We start from the raw sequence: 17,740 nt of genomic DNA, 5'->3' as shown, positions 1-17,740 counted from the left end.
TGCCCCATAGAATATTTTTAAGTTCTGCAGTCACGACAGCCAGAATGAACCAACTCCTCTGGCATGATACTCCATACACTTGCACTTGTTGCTGTAACACAGGCTGATGTAACAATCTGGTGTATATTGCTGTGAACTGTTCCCATTATCTTTAGCCAGGTTTGGCCGCCAACTCAAATGGATTTGTTGAGACAGCCTGCTTTTCCCAAGCCATGCTCATTCTTTCTCTTAGCAACACAAAAGCTGCTGACGTCAGCATGCTTATTTTGGAAAGCTATCCTCCCTCTTCAGCGTAGTGTTTGAGCACTCGACATCCCCAAGAGCTTAAAAGTTGAACATCTTAAACTTGCAAATTAATTGACTAGGTGGAGAATCCACCCTGAGGCAAAACAAGGATTTTATCCATCATATAAAGTACTGTGAATTCTGGAGTCTAGTGATTTTGATTTGCGCTCACTCTAGATATTTGTAATGATTTTAAAATAGGTCTTTACCATCTTAGCTTTTTTCTACCATGAAGCTCATTGGGAAGTGAAAAGAGTTATGCTGAAGCTAATTTTCACCGATGCTGAGAGAACCCAGAGACGTTGCAACAACAGATATTGTAAGTTTAATTGTGAAGTTGTGGTTTTAGAACTTTCTCAGCATTGAAAGTCCACAATCCATTACGGATATATTTTGCAAGAGAGATATTGATATTGTTTCTTGAAGTCTTCTCAGTGTGACATAAGAAAGATTTTGCAGGTGGATGCTAGTGGTACTCTTGAGACTAATATATTCCAAACTGGAGATGAAATGATCTTTGGCCCACCCTCCAAGCATAGCAGATCAGAACCTATGGGGAAGACATCAAGCATGGCTCACCTCACCTGATTCGCTGGAGCAGTTTCATTCAATAATATCCACTGACTTAAAAAAAAACCTTTATTGTAACAAGGGGAGACTTTCACCAGTCATTCTGGTAAAACATCTGTGACCCTAGCTAGTGTTATTCATGCTTGCCTTGTACTACTCTGTGTTGCCAGGGGATATATTTGTGAATAGGGGTAAAATATACACTAATGTATTTCTGAAACTTTGTAGTTTCAGAAGCTTCCAACTTATTTTTTAAAAGGTGTCTCTCTGTATGTTGCTATAATTCTATAAAATAATATCACCACTACCATCACCTCCTCTGCCCACAGTGCACATCTGATAAAACAGGTTCTTGTTTACAAGATATCTAGAAGAACTGGATTAAAAAAAAATTGTGTCACATAGCATTTTGTCCACTATCCTGTTTAGGCCATGCATAGTGAGCAGGTGAGCCGGGCACAGCTAAGTTGTTTTGAAGGAGAGGCTATTTCTTTTCTCTTCCCACCATTCTGCATTGGTGGCCAATTGATCTTCTCCACTGCTTCAAAGCAAGACCATTTACTTCAAGCTGAAACTTTTAATTGAAGCAGTCAGTGACCAGCTCCAGCTCAGGCACAGGATAAGTAGGAACCCTACTGAATGCAGTGGCCTGTGGGGGAATGCGTTGTTGCATGCCCAAACATGAGGAATGGGAATGCTCATTTCACCTTTAAGTGAAAAATCTTGCAAAAATGTTGCGCAGGAGAAAAAACTGCAGCAGGTAAATGATGAAGAATAATGTAAAGTCTCTATTAGCTTCCCCTGGACTTCCCCTGAACATTACCCTCTGTGCAAGCAATAAAGTAGAAAGTAATGTATCCTTTGTGGTTTTGGTAGCAACCAACTACCATGGCTATTCTTTCAGTATAGAATTTGTGCTTGTGATTAACTATGTGCCCTGATTGGCAAAACATGTGCAAATAAGATTTTTTTCTACATAGAAAAAAAGGATTTCACCACTGTGGGAAGAGAGGCTGACTCAAATAATTTCAGTAGTAATTGTTCTCTTTAAGGGATTCTCTTAAAACACACTCACAGACACACCCTGAATTATTAAAGTCAATTTTGGTTATGTTGTCACAGTTCCTTAAAGAGCTGGTAAATGTGCTGATGATGTTATTTTCATGTGTGTACTTAAATTACTGAATGTGCATGCATTTTTCTTCACTTCATCAAATATTAAATTAAAGCTAATTATCTTAAGTTTCCACTTTGGTTTTGTGGATGTGATGGACAAACCCCTAGCAAAATTATGGCATTGACTGTCACTCCTTCCAGATGTAACATGCAACCATAGTTTGAATAGTTTCAAATAACATGCAACCATAGTTGCATGTTTATTTAATCTCTGGTTGATCCTGTCATATTTATCACACCATTAACTATGGTTAGTTAGGGTTTGTAACATCAGCATCTGAACCCATGATTTGAAATTGGTTTATTAGTCTCCAGCTACAGCTGTTATTTCACATTTACAGTTAATTGTGGCTTGTTCATTGATATCATTCAGGGCAAAAATGATGCATTTGTAAAAGCAAACCAGATTTTGAGTGATCCCTGCAAGTCAAATCCTGATTTTTCAAATGAACCAAAGTTAAATTAAACAGTGGCTTCTGTTTATGTCTGAATCAAGCTCTGGAATCCACAACTGTCACAGGGTAATTGTGACATTTATTATTATTAATAATAGTCACAATCAGACATTTGACTGATAGATGGTGCTGTGCAAATCAAGATCAAACTATGTTCTTGGGAATTACAAATGTATCTTAACAGGATTCTTGCTATTCTAAGGAGCTCTATTCCCTGAAGCTGAGCTGGTGTAATTTTGCTCAATGTCCAAAATGCCCAAGTGTTTTGAGATTTCTAGGCACTTCTCAAAGAGTTCCAATGACAACTGGCAAGATGGTCATCTTCTTCTCCTGGAGGCGTTCTAAATCTCTTTGTAGGTCTAGATATTTTGTTGTCTTTTCCTTTTCTTTCCTTCTTTCCTTCTTTCCTTCTTTCCTTCTTTCCTTCTTTCCTTCTTTCCTTCTTTCCTTCCTTCCTTCCTTCCTTCCTTCCTTCCTTCCTTCCTTCCTTCCTTCCTTCCTTCCTTCCTTCCTTCCTTCCTTCCTTCCTTCCTTCTCTTTCTTTCTTTCTTTCTTTCTTTCTTTCTTTCTTTCTTTCTTTCTTTCTTTCTTTCTTTCTTTCTTTCTTTCTTTCTTTCTTCCTTCCTTCCTTCCTTCCTTCCTTCCTTCCTTCCTTCCTTCCTTCCTTCCTTCCTTCCTTCCTTCCTTCCTTCCTTCCTTCTAGTTATTGACCATATGGTCAACTTGTTTGTCTTGCAAAGTCAACATTTCCTGTTATTACTTGTCTTCTGCTTTTAAAAAAGAATCCCTGGTCTTCTGAATCTTAGTTTTCATACTGTTCATTTTGAGTGCCTGCTCTTGAAGCTCTTTGAATTAGCCCTTCCATTTATTTCTTCAAGTACCCATTTTGGAGTATTTTTCAGGTGTTTTTGTCATCAGCTTTGTTCTCCATGTCTTTCAGATATTGCTCATATAATTGTCAAAATGAGTTTTGATTGCAGTCTTTTTGTAATCTTCACATTATTACTGTTGTTGTAAATACATACCCTTATAATCAACTTCAAATGTTCAAGCCTAGTGTCTCCCAGCCATTTTCTTTCAGTTTTCAAAATGTGAATTCTTTTTGGTGAAAATTTTTTGCCTTGTTAGCAAGCTCAGATATATCAGAAGTGGTGTTCTGTTAGCATAGGTCTTTCCATTTTCAAGAAGCAGAAATATGGGGCAGGAGTGAGGACCTATAATTTGATACCTCTCCTTCTGTTTCCACAGCTATATTGTTTTCCAATGCACTTTCCAGTCTGGAGATAAGGTAACATTATTCAAAGTCACCTGATACAAAAATTACTTTGATAAGGAAGGGGAAGAGAATGGCACATGGAGATTTAAGAGAGTAAACAAAATACACTTTTTGTTAAAAATAGGAGAATGTAATTGCCTATTACTGATCCAGCGAAAGGAAGCTGAAAGCAGACAAGTTATGTCAATGCAATTTTTTCTTGTTCAGGAGAGCTTCACAGCAAGCAGCAGTTTGGTTCTGCTGTCGTAAATGTACACTTGAAGCACACTGATGTATCTACCTGAGAAGCCAAACAGTTACGGCAGTTGCCATTCATTATTATTCATGTCCTCCTCAGCATGAGACTATGGTGCTGAGTGTTGCACAGGATAGAGAATTTCAGCAAGTTAAGTTGCGACCTTCCTAGGCAGTCTGTTTCAAGAACTGGGTAGTAGAGCAAGATACAATGCAATAAATAAAGAAAACAATTGCTGAATTTCTTCCTTTCATTTGTTAAGTGCAGGGATGTTTTCCATGCTGAATATTAGTTCACACCACAAACACACAAGAACAGTCTTGAACCATGGGATACTTGAATTCACAGAGTTTTAGTTTGACACATCAGATATGATCATAGATGTGTCTATTTTCCAACATTTAATAGCTTTTGGGAAAGAGAGGTGGCACTCCCATTCATGTATGCTTTAAAGAAACAAGTGCCAAAATTATGTGTACCTAACATAGTGTCAAGAGCCTCTTGTGGTGCAGAGTGGTAAGGCAGCAGACATGCAGTCTGAAAGCTCTGCCCATGAGGCTGGGAGTTCGATCCAAGCAGCCGGCTCAAGGTTGACTCAGCCTTCCATCCTTCCGAGGTCAGTAAAATGAGTACCCAGCTTGCTGGGGGGTAAACGGTAATGACTGGGGAAGGCACTGGCAAACCACCCCGTATTGAGTCTGCCATGATAACGCTAGAGGGTGTCACCCCAAGCGTCAGACATGACTTGGTGCTTGCACAGGGGATACCTTTACCTTTACCTTTAACATAGTGTCAATGCATTTTGAATATGTGCATCATGCCCAGTTAGTACATCACCTGAAGCCCGTGCAAGCAACCTGAGGAATTTTTTTCGGCCCATCATGTGAATTGTGCTCTTTTAACCTCCATTTATTGCCTAACATGCTTAATCAGCACTCTAGTTCAGACACTTACCCAAGTGGTGCATATTGAAATGGTAGAAGAGCTGGTACCTTCTTCACCAGATATCAACATCCAATTATGATGGTACTAAATTTGAACTATTCTGCCCCCCCCAAATGAGGGGGGTCCATATTTGGATCCATTAAACCTTTGTTTTCTGCCTCCTGTGAAAGCCCTGGGGAGTAGAAAGCATGGGTCTGTTTCCTCCCACTTTGAAGCAGGGGGGAGCAAAACCAAAGGGTTAAATATGGAAAGGAAGTTCCTCATAGGGGCATTTCACCCCCTCCTTTCTGCTGACTGGGAGAGCTGTGGCCAGAAGACAGGAAAGGGTTGAAGTATCCTCTGGGAGGCATTTCATTCCCAGATTTATGCTGGCCCAGAGCCATTTAAACCCTATGGATCTACTCCCTGTCACTTTGAAAAGGGGGCAGAATCAAAGGATTTAAATGGCAATGAGACATTTTAACCTAACTGAGCTATTTTTTTGTGACAAGCAGAAAGATCTCTTGGAGCCAGCAGAAATCTGGGAATGCTCTAGTGGAACTGCTTCAAACCACATCAAAGTTTGTGGCAGTTATCATGTTCATGAACCTGCGCTCACAAACTACAAACTGGCCAAAGTTCATCACAAAGTTTAGTTTGCGATCTGGTTCATGCCCACCCCTAATGAGGAGCCCACAGTGTAAACAACCCCCATGTAAACAATGTAAAAGAAGTCCCCAAGATAATGAATGAGAGCTTATTGGAGCCCAGACAATTGATGTTCAGTTTTGAGTATTAGTCTGAAATACATTCATAGATTATCTAGATAATTTCTGCTATTATTAAAGGCTCAGAGGTAGGCCTAGCTGTTTTTTTTCTCTTGGCCAGTTAGCCCCCTCCCTTTTTTTTTTGAAATGCAAAGCATGTCTTCTCCTACTGTGGTAGTTTCTCTCTGTAAAGAGTGGTGTTTCCCCTCCCTCCCCCAACAAAATGACAAGCCATGTGAAAAAACACATGGTGTCTACATTCCAAACAAAGTATTTATTTTTATACAGCTTTCACAATAATCCTCTTGCTTTCCTGCACATTGAACAACTGCTACATTGTCATACCAAAGTCTCATTCAAATCCTGTTACAACAGGTCATGAGCCTTGGCTTCTGAAAATAGGTACAGAAAATAAAACATGAAGCATTTTTCTTCTATTTTGAAGTCATGTTTATTCCACTCATCAACCAGTTGTAGGATTTCCTTTGACCACCGGGGAATTCTTGAAGAAATAGTACACTGTTTCCTTCCTTTTAGAAATCAAGGGCCCCCATCGCTTGATGAAAATACTTTTCTCCTGAGAGTTAATTATCAGCATTACCTACAGTATATTAGCTTTCAGTAGCTGCTGCCTCAAAGGGCCAGCCAACAAATACCAGCTGATGTTAATTTATGAAACCAGTGTTTAAAAAGGCATGATTTAATACTATGATAAAAGAATTTTTTTAATTATACAGTTGCACTGCCTTTCCCCCTAGCCAAATGAGAAAATAAGATAAGATAATACCAAAGAACACACTAAAGGACCACATAGTCCTCATGGAAGGCCATAAACAGAGCAAGGAGGAGGAAATAATCCATGAAAAAAGAGGGTTATGGGTAAGAGTCCATAGATTCAGGTTGATATTAGTACTCTTGTTGGACTCTTGCAGAGTCATATCACTCAGTAAATGTGGTTATCTAAGCAGCAAATAAACTACCTTACAGATTGATTCCCCTTATCTCGAACAATATTGGGAGAGAAGGCATTAGCATGGTATATCCTGGTCTTCTACATACTGGAAGATAAACAGAGTTAGTACTTGGACTCCAAGGAATGCAATAGCAGACCACCTCTGCTTGCCACTTGCTTTGAAAGCCCTTGCCTGGTTCTCCATAAGTTGGTTGTGACATTTACATGTCTACAAAGAACAATATCCCTGCTGATTTTGTGATCTCTCAGTGACATGCTACAGATACTTTCACAGCATGGGACTTAATTCTGAGTAAATTTGGTTAGAAAAGCTACCTGTGCCTAGCTTCAAGTTTCTCTCAATTTTCAATGAAACAGAGGTATGATGCCAGTGTGAAGCAATCTCTATTCACTCAATGTTTTCAGCTGTCTTTATTACATTCTACTTTAGTTCCCATGTGTCCTTAACTCTTGAAGGAGAACAGCACCCTCTTCTGGAAAAACATAGGCCATTTCCTCATGTTTTAAAAATGCAGGTTTGTCACCTGTTTGACAGAGGATTTCTGATGTATATGCACAATGGTTTTAAATTTTGACATGAATATCTAGATAACCCAAGTGCAACACAGCATCTGTGGTGGTGAACCCACAGCCAAGACCACCCTCGGTCAGGTCTTAAAAGCACTAAGCCCCAGCATTAAGCAAACTCCATTACATGCCTCAAGGTGCTCCCAAAGTTTTCCTGACCATCTCGCCCTCCTGACACCTAATTCTATTTTGGTCCTTTAAAACATTTTTGGAAAGTAATATAACAAAAACACAACATATGTTTCCAAATAAACAGTTCTTATTCTAGTTTGAGTTGTTGCTGGCAAGTGGCCTTGCAAAACTTGGGGTGAGTCCATCTTGGCTCTGAGCCTACAAACGTGGCCAGCATTACCACTGGCTTCACACCTGTCATCTTAATTTAGCACCCACAGTGACCAGTGTTACCTAAAATAAGCTTAAGCTTATAATATATAAACGTACATACATACACACATTTGTTTCCTATGAAAGAGCCATTTAGCATTCACTTTACTGATGAAACTGGGGACCAATATCCAAATAAATGTGTGGTTTCAAATACATGTTCAGCTGTACATGCATGGAAAGTAATATGTGAATTGCTCAATGTCTGTTTAAAGAGAAGAGAAGAAGATGAAGATTTTTTTATATCCCACTTTTCACTACCTGAAGGAATCCCAAAACGACCTACAAACACCTTTCCCTTCCTCTCCCCACAATGAATACCCTGTCAGGAACTGATGTGTGAGTACAGCCATAAGACTACCATGCCTGGCCCAAGGTCACCTAGCTGGCTGCATGTGGAGGAGCAGGGTATCAAACTCTCCAGATAAGAGGCCAACACTCTTAACTATTACACCACACTGGCTCTCAAATAAAATGTATGCTGGTCACTGTAACTTGTGAACAGGGCTTCTAAAATAAAAAACAAAACCTCTTTCATGACCAGTTAAAGTCACTCCCACAGTTATGCATAGTCCTGAGGAAACTGCTTGATTATTTAGCTATAAAATTCATATAGACTGGTTCCACACAAAGGCGTAAAACTTGCACTTCCCCCTCTGTTTTCCTGCTACTTCATTGTGGCTTTTTGCCTCCCAGTGAGGCATCAAGGGAAAACAATGTGAACTTCTCTCCCTCCCCTTGCTCCTTGGCTTGTCAATCAACGCAAGCCACCAATCCCTGCACAGCAGTTGTATTGGGAACGCAAGCTTCCTCCCCCCCGAGCCTGGAATTTAATTTCTTTCTTTCTTTCTTTCTTTCTTTCTTTCTTTCTTTCTTTCTTTCTTTCTTTCTTTCTTTCTTTCTTTCTTTCTTTCTTTCTTTCTTTCTTTCTTTCTTTCTTTCTTTCTTTCTTTCTTTCTTTCTTTCTTTCTTCCTTCCTTCCTTCCTTCCTTTCTTCCTTTCTTCCTTTCTTCCTTTCTTCCTTTCTTTCTTTCTTTCTTTCTTTCTTTCTTTCTTTCTTTCTTTCTTTCTTCCTTCCTTCCTTCCTTCCTTCCTTCCTTCCTTCCTTCCTTCCTTCCTTCCTTCCTTCCTTCCTTCCTTCCTTCCTTCCTGCCACAACACACAAACATTTTTTTTAAACTAACACTTCCATGTTGCTATGGAAAAACACCTCCTCTTTTGGGAATTCTTTGTGTAATTATCTCTATTTATGTTTGGGTAGATTTCTTATAGGCTGGTCATGGTAACTGGGTGATTGTGTGTTTACAGTAAGGTTTAAAAACAAAGAGCATGGATGCCTAGCTGATCAGGAGAGGACTGCTTTATCACACACACCCCTCTTTCCCTGTTCATACCCCACCACCAGAAAACACACATGAGAATGCATTTTGGCTGCCCGATCCCAAAATGACCGTGCACTGTGAGGAGAACATTTTATTTTTACATGAGGAATGTAGCTTTGCAGTCCTGCAGCAATGCAGAATGTGCCATTTCTTTTTAAAAAAATCATTATCATGAAATGGAGAGGGGTGGGTGGGTGTGAGGGCAGGTAAAACTCTGCTGAGACTGTTGCTCATTTCTCCCTCCATGCAGGCCTACCCTTATCGCTGCATGGCAAGAAGTGGCAAATCGAGTTTGGGTGATTTCCCTCAAAGTGGAGCAAATTTGACTACAACTCAAGCCAGCTACTTGAGAGCTCCGAGTTGCTGCCGACGTCACGTGGAAGCAGTACTAAAACCCAAGAGCTAGTGTGCTAGATATATTTTTGCCTATTCCTTTTTGTTATTTTCCTTTTAATGAAGATTGTTATTATTTTAGTATATCACTCCTTGTTGGCTGCCTTGAGTTCTAAAGGGTGTAATCACCTTGTAAACATTGGCAAACGATCCATTTTGCTATGTTACCAACCGTCTTGCAAAGCAATTCCCCACTGCTAGAACTACATCTGTTTTGGGACACATGTGTGTGCATTTCTGGAAACACCCCCCTAACAATTTTTTAAAGAGAACAAGAAAGGTATTTGGTTCTACCCTATTTTTCAGGTAGGATTTTTTGTTTCCCTTTATGGTACCTGTTGCCACAATTTTCTAACACCAGACTGTATTTTAAATACTTAATCCAGTTTCCTCTTTCCCTTCAGGTAACTGAGTTGGCCAGGCAGGGATCAGCAATATTATTTTTCAAAAGACTGACGATTATTGAGCACTATTTTTTTTTAATGGCTGGGTTCTGTTGTAGCCCTATCCATAAGTTACAGTGAATGCATGTATGATCTGCATACAATACACACTTGATTTTTTCTTTATATCTGTATTGAGTAATTCTCCTGTTACATCCAACACATGAACATGTGACTTAAACTGCATATTTACGCAGATGCTGGTCCCTATTTTCATTTGTAAAGTGAACACACATTGGTTCTTTCTTAAAAACAGATGTATGTTCATACAGGTAAGATGTACATGTGTTCACCATAATGTATGAACAAGTCTTCTTATGGTCTTAAAGTATGAGTATCTACGTTGAGCATAACTAAGAACAAAAATTAACATTTGTGAAACATATACAACCAGATTCTTTAAAAATTGAATCAATGGAGAAACTATATTTTGTTTTATCTAACTATGAATTGATCCAAATATAAAAAGATTTTTTTAAAAAACTACAAAGGATTTATGAAGCAGAAATTGACAGATTTATTGTAGAATGAGTTTTTTGTGGACTAGAGTTTACTTCATCAGATCCTAGATCAGGTAATTTTATGACACAATAAATCTTTTAGTCTTTGCTTGCTACAACAGGTGAACACATCTTCTTTACCTCTAGAACTATCAAAGAAAAACTCTCAGTGTGTAAATTGCTTTTTCTTCCACCATAAACCTGAGCTATTACCAAGCTACTTGGTGTACTAGGAATGGAAAGCCATGAAACCTGATATTGTGATGCATTTGGTTTTTAAGATGGTACAAGATACTGTCATTTTTGTTATTGCATATTTAAAGCCCTAATCACAGAAACCTGGATAGTAAATTGTGGTTGCCCTTCTGCTCCTTTGAAACAAATGGCAGTAATGTGGCTTCCTGCCATCTCTCTCTGTTTTGGAAATAGTAAATTTAGCTGTCCAGGAGAGTGAGTCTTCAATTGAAGGAAGATTATCTAGGATAAGATTAGGCTTATGGGGTTACTTTTACAACCATTAGGCAAAATTACCCAATTTGGCTTCCATAACGTTATCACCTAAATTAAGATTTCCTCTGCTATCAGACTGTTTGAACATTTTTCAAGCAGCTTGCAAATACTAAAACATGATTAAGAAAGTATTTCACGTTACAGAGAAATTTGATTAACCACATGCTTTCTCAGTGATGGCTGAAGAATTGCCAGGTCTCCTGCCCGTTGGCAAGTTCTGTTGCCCGCCACCCCTCTAAGCAGTGGCAAGAGGTAAACAACAAACAGAAATGTTGCCAGTGTTGCTATATCACTGCCAGGTTCAACACAGAAGTGAGAAAGGAAACCTCTAGGAATCGCTGGAAATGCTATAATTAAAACTTTGTCATTTCTAAGTGGTGCCTGGAAAAGAGGTAGTGATACAAAAATATGAAACCATTGTGAATAGATTATGAACAAATCATTAATTGTTTTTTTCAAACGCTATGATCTTTCATCTAATAATCATGAAACCCTTTCAAAGTGATGCAATGCAATATCGTCAATACAACTTCAATTGCAGTCTATTAACAGCCTTAAATTGATAAGCACAAAGCCTGGAGACATAATGTATTCTCAGTGTAGCAACTCCAGTAGTAATGTTGTGATGCCACTGACACCCGGAATATTGCACTCAGCCTCCATGTCCCCACTCCTAGCTCTCCAGCTAGTTGCTGGCTTGGCCTAGCAACTCTAGGTGGCTCTCATTTATTGTAAATGGATTCCCTGAGTAGGCCAGGAAAGCCCCCACTTGTTTTGTCATTCTACTAAATACGCACAACAGAAATGTTCAGGAGAGCATTTTGAAAATGAGAATAGAACCGTAGCAGAATGGAACATCTTGAAAATGGAATAGGTTTGTAGTGTGATGCAATGATTATTATAGGTATCATCTGTTTTTACTTGTAATCATCTGTTATAAGACTTGTAATCCACTTTCTGTATTGTATATACCACTTGTCCCCAACCCCCAGGCTGTGGCCCGGTGCTGGGCTGCGAAGGCCTCAGCAGCGGGCTGCGGCTCCCGCTCCCCGCAGCAAGAAGCTCGCCAGGCCGTGAGCAAATCGGCTGCCAAAGCGGCTGACTAGCTTGCGGCCCGGCAAGCTTCTTGCTTTGGCGGCGCAAACGCACATGTGCAGACCTGCCGCACATGCGCATTTGTCTCCGGTGGGGCCACAAACACGCGGGGGCAGTTTTGCCCATGCAGTTTTACGTAGTTTTGCTTAGTTTTGTGCCGGGGCTGCCGCCCATGTGCAGGGCCCGAGTCGCCCTCTCCCCCACCCCGTGGCAGCGGTCCGCGGCTACAAAAAGGTTGCAGACCTCTGGTTTATACCATACCTCATCTTAGTTGGTTATTCACATTGTTCTCTAATTCTGTATTTCTATTCCAAATGCATTGTTCATTAGTTGCAGTATGCTGTCTGTTTGCATTGTTTTACATCCTGTAATCCATCTTGAATGCCAGTAAGAAAGGCAGACTATTGTCAGATCCCCGTTGCCCTTTTCAATGAACACGACATTAGCATCAAAAGCAGTTTACTGAGGGAGTGATACAAAGCTCATGCTTATTCTTGCTGAAACTTATTTGATAGGCAGTACACTGATCAATATAACCCCAATATGGTCCCCTACTAAGGAACTGCTTGAGCAGAGATTATTTACCTTCAAGAACAGTACAAATTACTCTTGGATATTTTTGGATTATTTTTAGAATTTAATCAAATAATCAGTGGCATTGTTTACTAAACAAAGTCTGTCAGGTCAGCGTGATAGTCATTTTGCCATTTTAGGTTTAGCAAGGAAGTAGTTAAGGATTATAGCTCTCTATCTTGCAATGGCTTTTATATTTTTGAATTTGCAAGCTAGTTGTGAAATTTAGTTCAATCTAAGAATCAATATATCTAATTCCCATATTGCCCTAGCTACAAATATTTAAATCCAGACACTGGAGCCATACAAAAACTCTGGGATTGCAGAAAAATCTGAAATAAAAATGAAGCTAATGGGAATTAAATGAAGTAAATATATATAAAAAATAAAGCTGAAGGCTGTGTTAAGATAAAAGGAATGGGAAGGAGTGAAGGAAACAGGGAAAGGGAACATGTGACATGGATTAAGATTTCAATGTTGCCAGGAGGAGAGAAGCAGGAAACTACATGAGGAAGGGGACACACACACACAAATGACCTCTGCAAATCCTTGAGAGCCACCGGCTTTTGTGTTTTAAAACTGATATCCAAATTAAATAATCAACTGAAATGGTGCAAATACAGCTCTATGTACTCAAGCTTAATATGTAGAGGAGGTTGCAGTGGGTCGTCAAAGCATCAACAGAAAATGTTGTTTAAGGAAGATGGCTTTTATCTAATCCTGTCCCTCTAGTCACCATTCTCTTGTCAATTCCAGTAGACCCACCAGCCTGGGATGGGGTCATTTCAGTGCTTTCTATTAGAGCTCACTGAGAACTGTGTAATTCTGTTTAGAATTGTATAGTTGTGGGTACCAAATAACTGCTAGTTTTTAAAAAGCCAATCAGTACTGGATTAAAACCAAGATTAGGATAAGAAAAGTACCTAGCAAGTCCTGACTTTACAATGCCCCTTGGGAACCTGACACCTGCACAGTGACATAAGCTAGTGAATCGCTGAGCAAGTCTACTGTGAAGATCACTGACAGCAAGACTTCCACAAAGTTAAATGTCTTGGCTTTCAGTTCTTAAATCATCCTGACCCCATGCTTTCATTCTGCCTCTAAATGAATCCTTTTGCCTCTTGATTTCTGTGTATTTAAAATCCTCTGACTTCATAGTTTTATGAAACTATAAGACACTATGAAAGCAATATACATACCTCACAGTGCTATCCCATGCAGAGTTGTGAGTTCCTGCATTGTGCAGGGGGTTGGACTAGATGACCCTGGAGATCCCTTTGGACTCTATGATTATATGAGTTATCCTCTTCCAAGCCCACTGACTTGAACAGATTTAGCCAGATGTAACTCTGCTTAAGGCAGCGTGGTAAATCTGAGCATCCAGGACTAATGGGATCATGTTATTTCTGGTAGTCTCCAAATTCTGATCCATGGTACAATATATTCTAATTTTACATTGCCATTGTACAAGGTTCTGACAGTTTAAAACACCTTTTCACCCCATTTATTTCAGTGGGAGAGACTTAACTGTGTGCTTAACTCTCCTATCAAGATCACTGAGAGAAAACGTTAAACCTTGACAGGCTCATGCTTCTCATTTTTGTCACCTCCATGCTAAACACTCATTAGCTTAGGAGCAGGGCTTCAATTATACTCATCCACGAAGGCATTCTTTGGATTGCTGCTTTGTATTTTGTGCTTTTAAGCCAACACTATTCACCACACTGTAATTTCTGAATGTATTTAATAATCTAAATTTAGTTCAACTGACTATTAACTTCTGCCACTAGTGGCTGCTTTCGGAAGCGTTTGTTTGCTGCCAAGGACATTTTCACCTGTCGGTTTAGACAAAAGCAAACATTTATCATATAAAATGTAGCTGAATAGGACCTGATGCACGACGCCATATTTTGGTTTGGCAGCTGCATGAGAACAGAGCTGCGTAGCTCACATTAACGGGAACATAAAGGGTTATGTGGTAGCGACTCAGTTGTACTCGGGTTGCGAAAGTAATCCTACACACATATGTCAGTAAATATTTCCAGCATTCTGACTTCGAGTATAATGGACAGCTGGGGAATGATTCAATGTTGTAAAAGATGGCCATTTGGCAGGATAGATTCTTGGCAAAAAATGTCACATTTGTCACAGGAAAGTTAGGAGAACCTTGAACATCCAGGAAAGGCACATCCAGTTGACACAGCAGCAGCATCTGCCTGGGGCTTCACGAGACAGATGGTAACTGCTGCAGGGGCTTCAGCCTCCTCCTGCCTCTCAGTGTTTTCTTAATAGCGGTAGCACCACCACCAGAAGCAGCCTTGTGATTTGCAGTTATCACAGACTTCAATTCTGTAGAAATGCTAAGTGTTGATTATTAGAGCTAGTGCTGGTTTACAGTATATTTAAGACACATACCCCCTCCAAACTGGCTCCCTCACATTCTCTGAGTACTTATCTATACATCAAATATCTAAACTCACCTTTGGTATCATATTTTAATTCAGGATTTGAGAGCTGATGTGCAACAATGTAACAGAGGTTTGTAAAAATTATGCACAGGTGGAGAGAGTTGACAAAGAGAACATTAACCCATCTCCCAAAAGACTAGAATTCGAGGGCATCCAATGAAGCTTATGGACAGTGGATTCAGGCCAAACAAAAAGAAATGCTTCATTACACAGCAGGTGATTAAAATGTGAAATTCGCTGCCAGAGGCTGTAGGGGCAGCCATAGGCATAAAAACCTTTAAAAAGGGATGAGAGAGATTCCTAAATGATGGGTCCATCAGTGGCTACTAGCCATAGTGTGTAAAGGGAACCTCCATGTTCTGAGGAAGTAATTGCCCATCATCTTGTAATATTAGAACATTGGAAACATGGATCTAGTTCATTTCATCTCCACTGATTGCTGGTCAGCTTCTAGTATCAGTTCAGGTTGCTGTTCATAACTTCTAATACCTTGGAACCAATGTTCTGAAACAGAACAGATTTTGGAATCCCAAAGAAGTGATCCAGGACTATGTTGCCTGGCCTGGTATTTAGCGACTAGTGTTGTTTTTATCTGCATCCAACTTCCCCCTCCACCACCAAGAGTGTGCATTTGATACTTACACATATATTTTTTAAAATCAGGATCAGAAAAGCACTCCCTGTTATAGCCTTTGGGGAATCTCTGTGAAAGTAATGGAAGTGTTTTTCCTGTTTTCCTGTTCAGGAGAAATGGTCTTAAATAGGTTTTATTTGCCCTCACTTTTCTGAGTGGATAGGATCAGCCATGTGACCAGTCCAGGAGGTATTGCCCTCACTCTAAATTAGCCTTTCTTTTCTTCAGTGCCTTCAGCATATAATTAAATCTGATTGGTTATGTAGCATTGTGATATCATATTCCCTACATAAATCACTTTGATTGTCTGGGCCCACTTCATGAAGGAGAACAAAACTCCAGTCAAGGGAAATTAGAGACTGAGGCAACAGAAAAAATATAGAAAATTGGCTGTACATGAAAATACCGCTCCCCCACCCCCCAAAAAAGAAAAGAAAGTTTTTTCAATGGCTTCCTGACAACATGGCTTTCACTCCTAATCTCACCAAAAGATTTTTAATCTTGTTTATCCTGATGGTTTATCAGTTTTGTAGTTTAAGCCAGATTTTGGTGCTTTTAGTTAGGTACTATAGTAACTCCCTGTGAGGGATGATGGAATCCAAATAAAAATAAAGCAGTTAATAGCTTTATGACCTATTATGCATGATGGCAGCCACGCTGAGCCTTTAGAGAGGAAGGCAACACTTATCTCAAAATGACAGGACTCCAGGTTGGAGAGGCAAGAAGCTCCTGCCAAACAGCCTTAGGAGCAAAGCATATTTTACCCAAGTCAACAGGTGAACAACATCTTAAAAGGAAGCAAGGTGCACTGTCCTAAATGAAGCCCCCATGGACAAGAAAGTCTTCAGAAGACCATCAAGGATAGTTTAAGTCTTTGAACTGTGTTACAAGCTACTCTGGGATCGCATCTAAATTACTGTTTCATGGGGATGTGGGAGAAGGAAAAAAGTAAGACTTTGCAAGCATTTTATGTTAACTGTACTTAAGTGGAAGGGAAAACAATGCAAAGAAAAGACAAGTAGAATTAGGGGGAATGGGAGTTACCAGCTGTAATGAAAACCTTAGGACATGGGGGTGAAACATATGGCCGGGGGGGGGCAGAACCAGCCCGTCCAGGGCTCTTATCTAGCCCATGAGCAATGGATAAAAGGACGGAAAGGCAGGTGGCTGCTTGGGAGGGGGCAAGAAAGTGCACATGGTCAGAGGTGTGTGATCAAAGCTGTCAACAAATATAAAGGCAAGGGCTCGGGGAGGGCTAAGGTGAAATAAGGTGCAGGGAAAGATGTCCTAGCCTTGGAAGCAAGTGGAGAAGAGGCACCACTTTTGCTGCTGCAGCAACCATGGAACAGCCACGGAAGCAGAGTGAGTGTTGGGGGGGGGGGGATGTGATCTCCCTCTCCTTCTCCCCCCAACCTGTTCTCAGCCCATAAGGAAAAAGGGACAAAACCCACCTCCTGGAAGTTTGGGGAAAAGGTCCTCCATCAGGCCTTTCCCTCATTTCCACCACTTCTGTGGGAAATGCAGGCAGGATGAGAATTGGAGGGGCAGGGAACTGAGAGAGCCAGGTTCAACCCCACCCCCCATTCCTGAGACAGGACCCTGGCTTAGCCTGGCTTACCTTACAGGGTTGTTATTGTTGGGGGGGGGGTGAGTAGGGAGGGGGAGTTCAATGTACCTCCTTGAGATCCTCAGAGGAAGGACCAGAAAATAGAGGAAACAAACAAGCAATAGATTGTAGCTGTGTACAGCTGCTGAGGCTGGGTATATGGGAAGGGGACTCAAAAACTACATTGTTTACCTGCAAGGAAGATGATGTGTCTCCTAAGAATGCTATATATACAAAATTTGTAAGGAAATGTAAGTAAGCCCCTTTTTACGGTATCCCTTGGATAAAAACAAGTCTTGTGTGTGAGTAAATATATCTATTGGGGCATTTTGTGGGTTCCCCAGTACATCAATTACTTTCACTGCTAGGAATTAATTGCTTTTGTATGGTATCGTTAAACGGATTTGCCTGTCTTATCCATTTGGTGCCTCTTAATAATTGTGAAACAGCCTTGGGGGACAAACTGTCCGGCCTCTCCAGGGCCAATCAGGGTGCAGATTGGCCCTGCCCCTACAGCTCCCTCC

At 40.3% G+C, this 17,740-nt stretch overlaps 1 long non-coding RNA gene across 1 annotated transcript; it reads left to right on the top strand.

Moving 5' to 3' along the window:
* Positions 1-406: 406 nt before the first annotated feature.
* Positions 407-16,581, top strand: LOC143840152 (uncharacterized). Its single transcript, XR_013232050.1, has 3 exons — positions 407-604; positions 3,735-3,774; positions 9,245-16,581. It is a non-coding gene; the product is annotated as an uncharacterized LOC143840152 (long non-coding RNA).
* The last annotated feature ends 1,159 nt before the right edge of the window (positions 16,582-17,740 follow it).

This window comes from Paroedura picta, chromosome 6 (genome assembly GCF_049243985.1).
Source record: "Paroedura picta isolate Pp20150507F chromosome 6, Ppicta_v3.0, whole genome shotgun sequence".
NCBI classification, from domain to species: domain Eukaryota; kingdom Metazoa; phylum Chordata; class Lepidosauria; order Squamata; family Gekkonidae; genus Paroedura; species Paroedura picta.
Note: the sequence above shows the minus strand (reverse complement) of the source record. Positions and strands in the feature narration are given on the sequence as shown.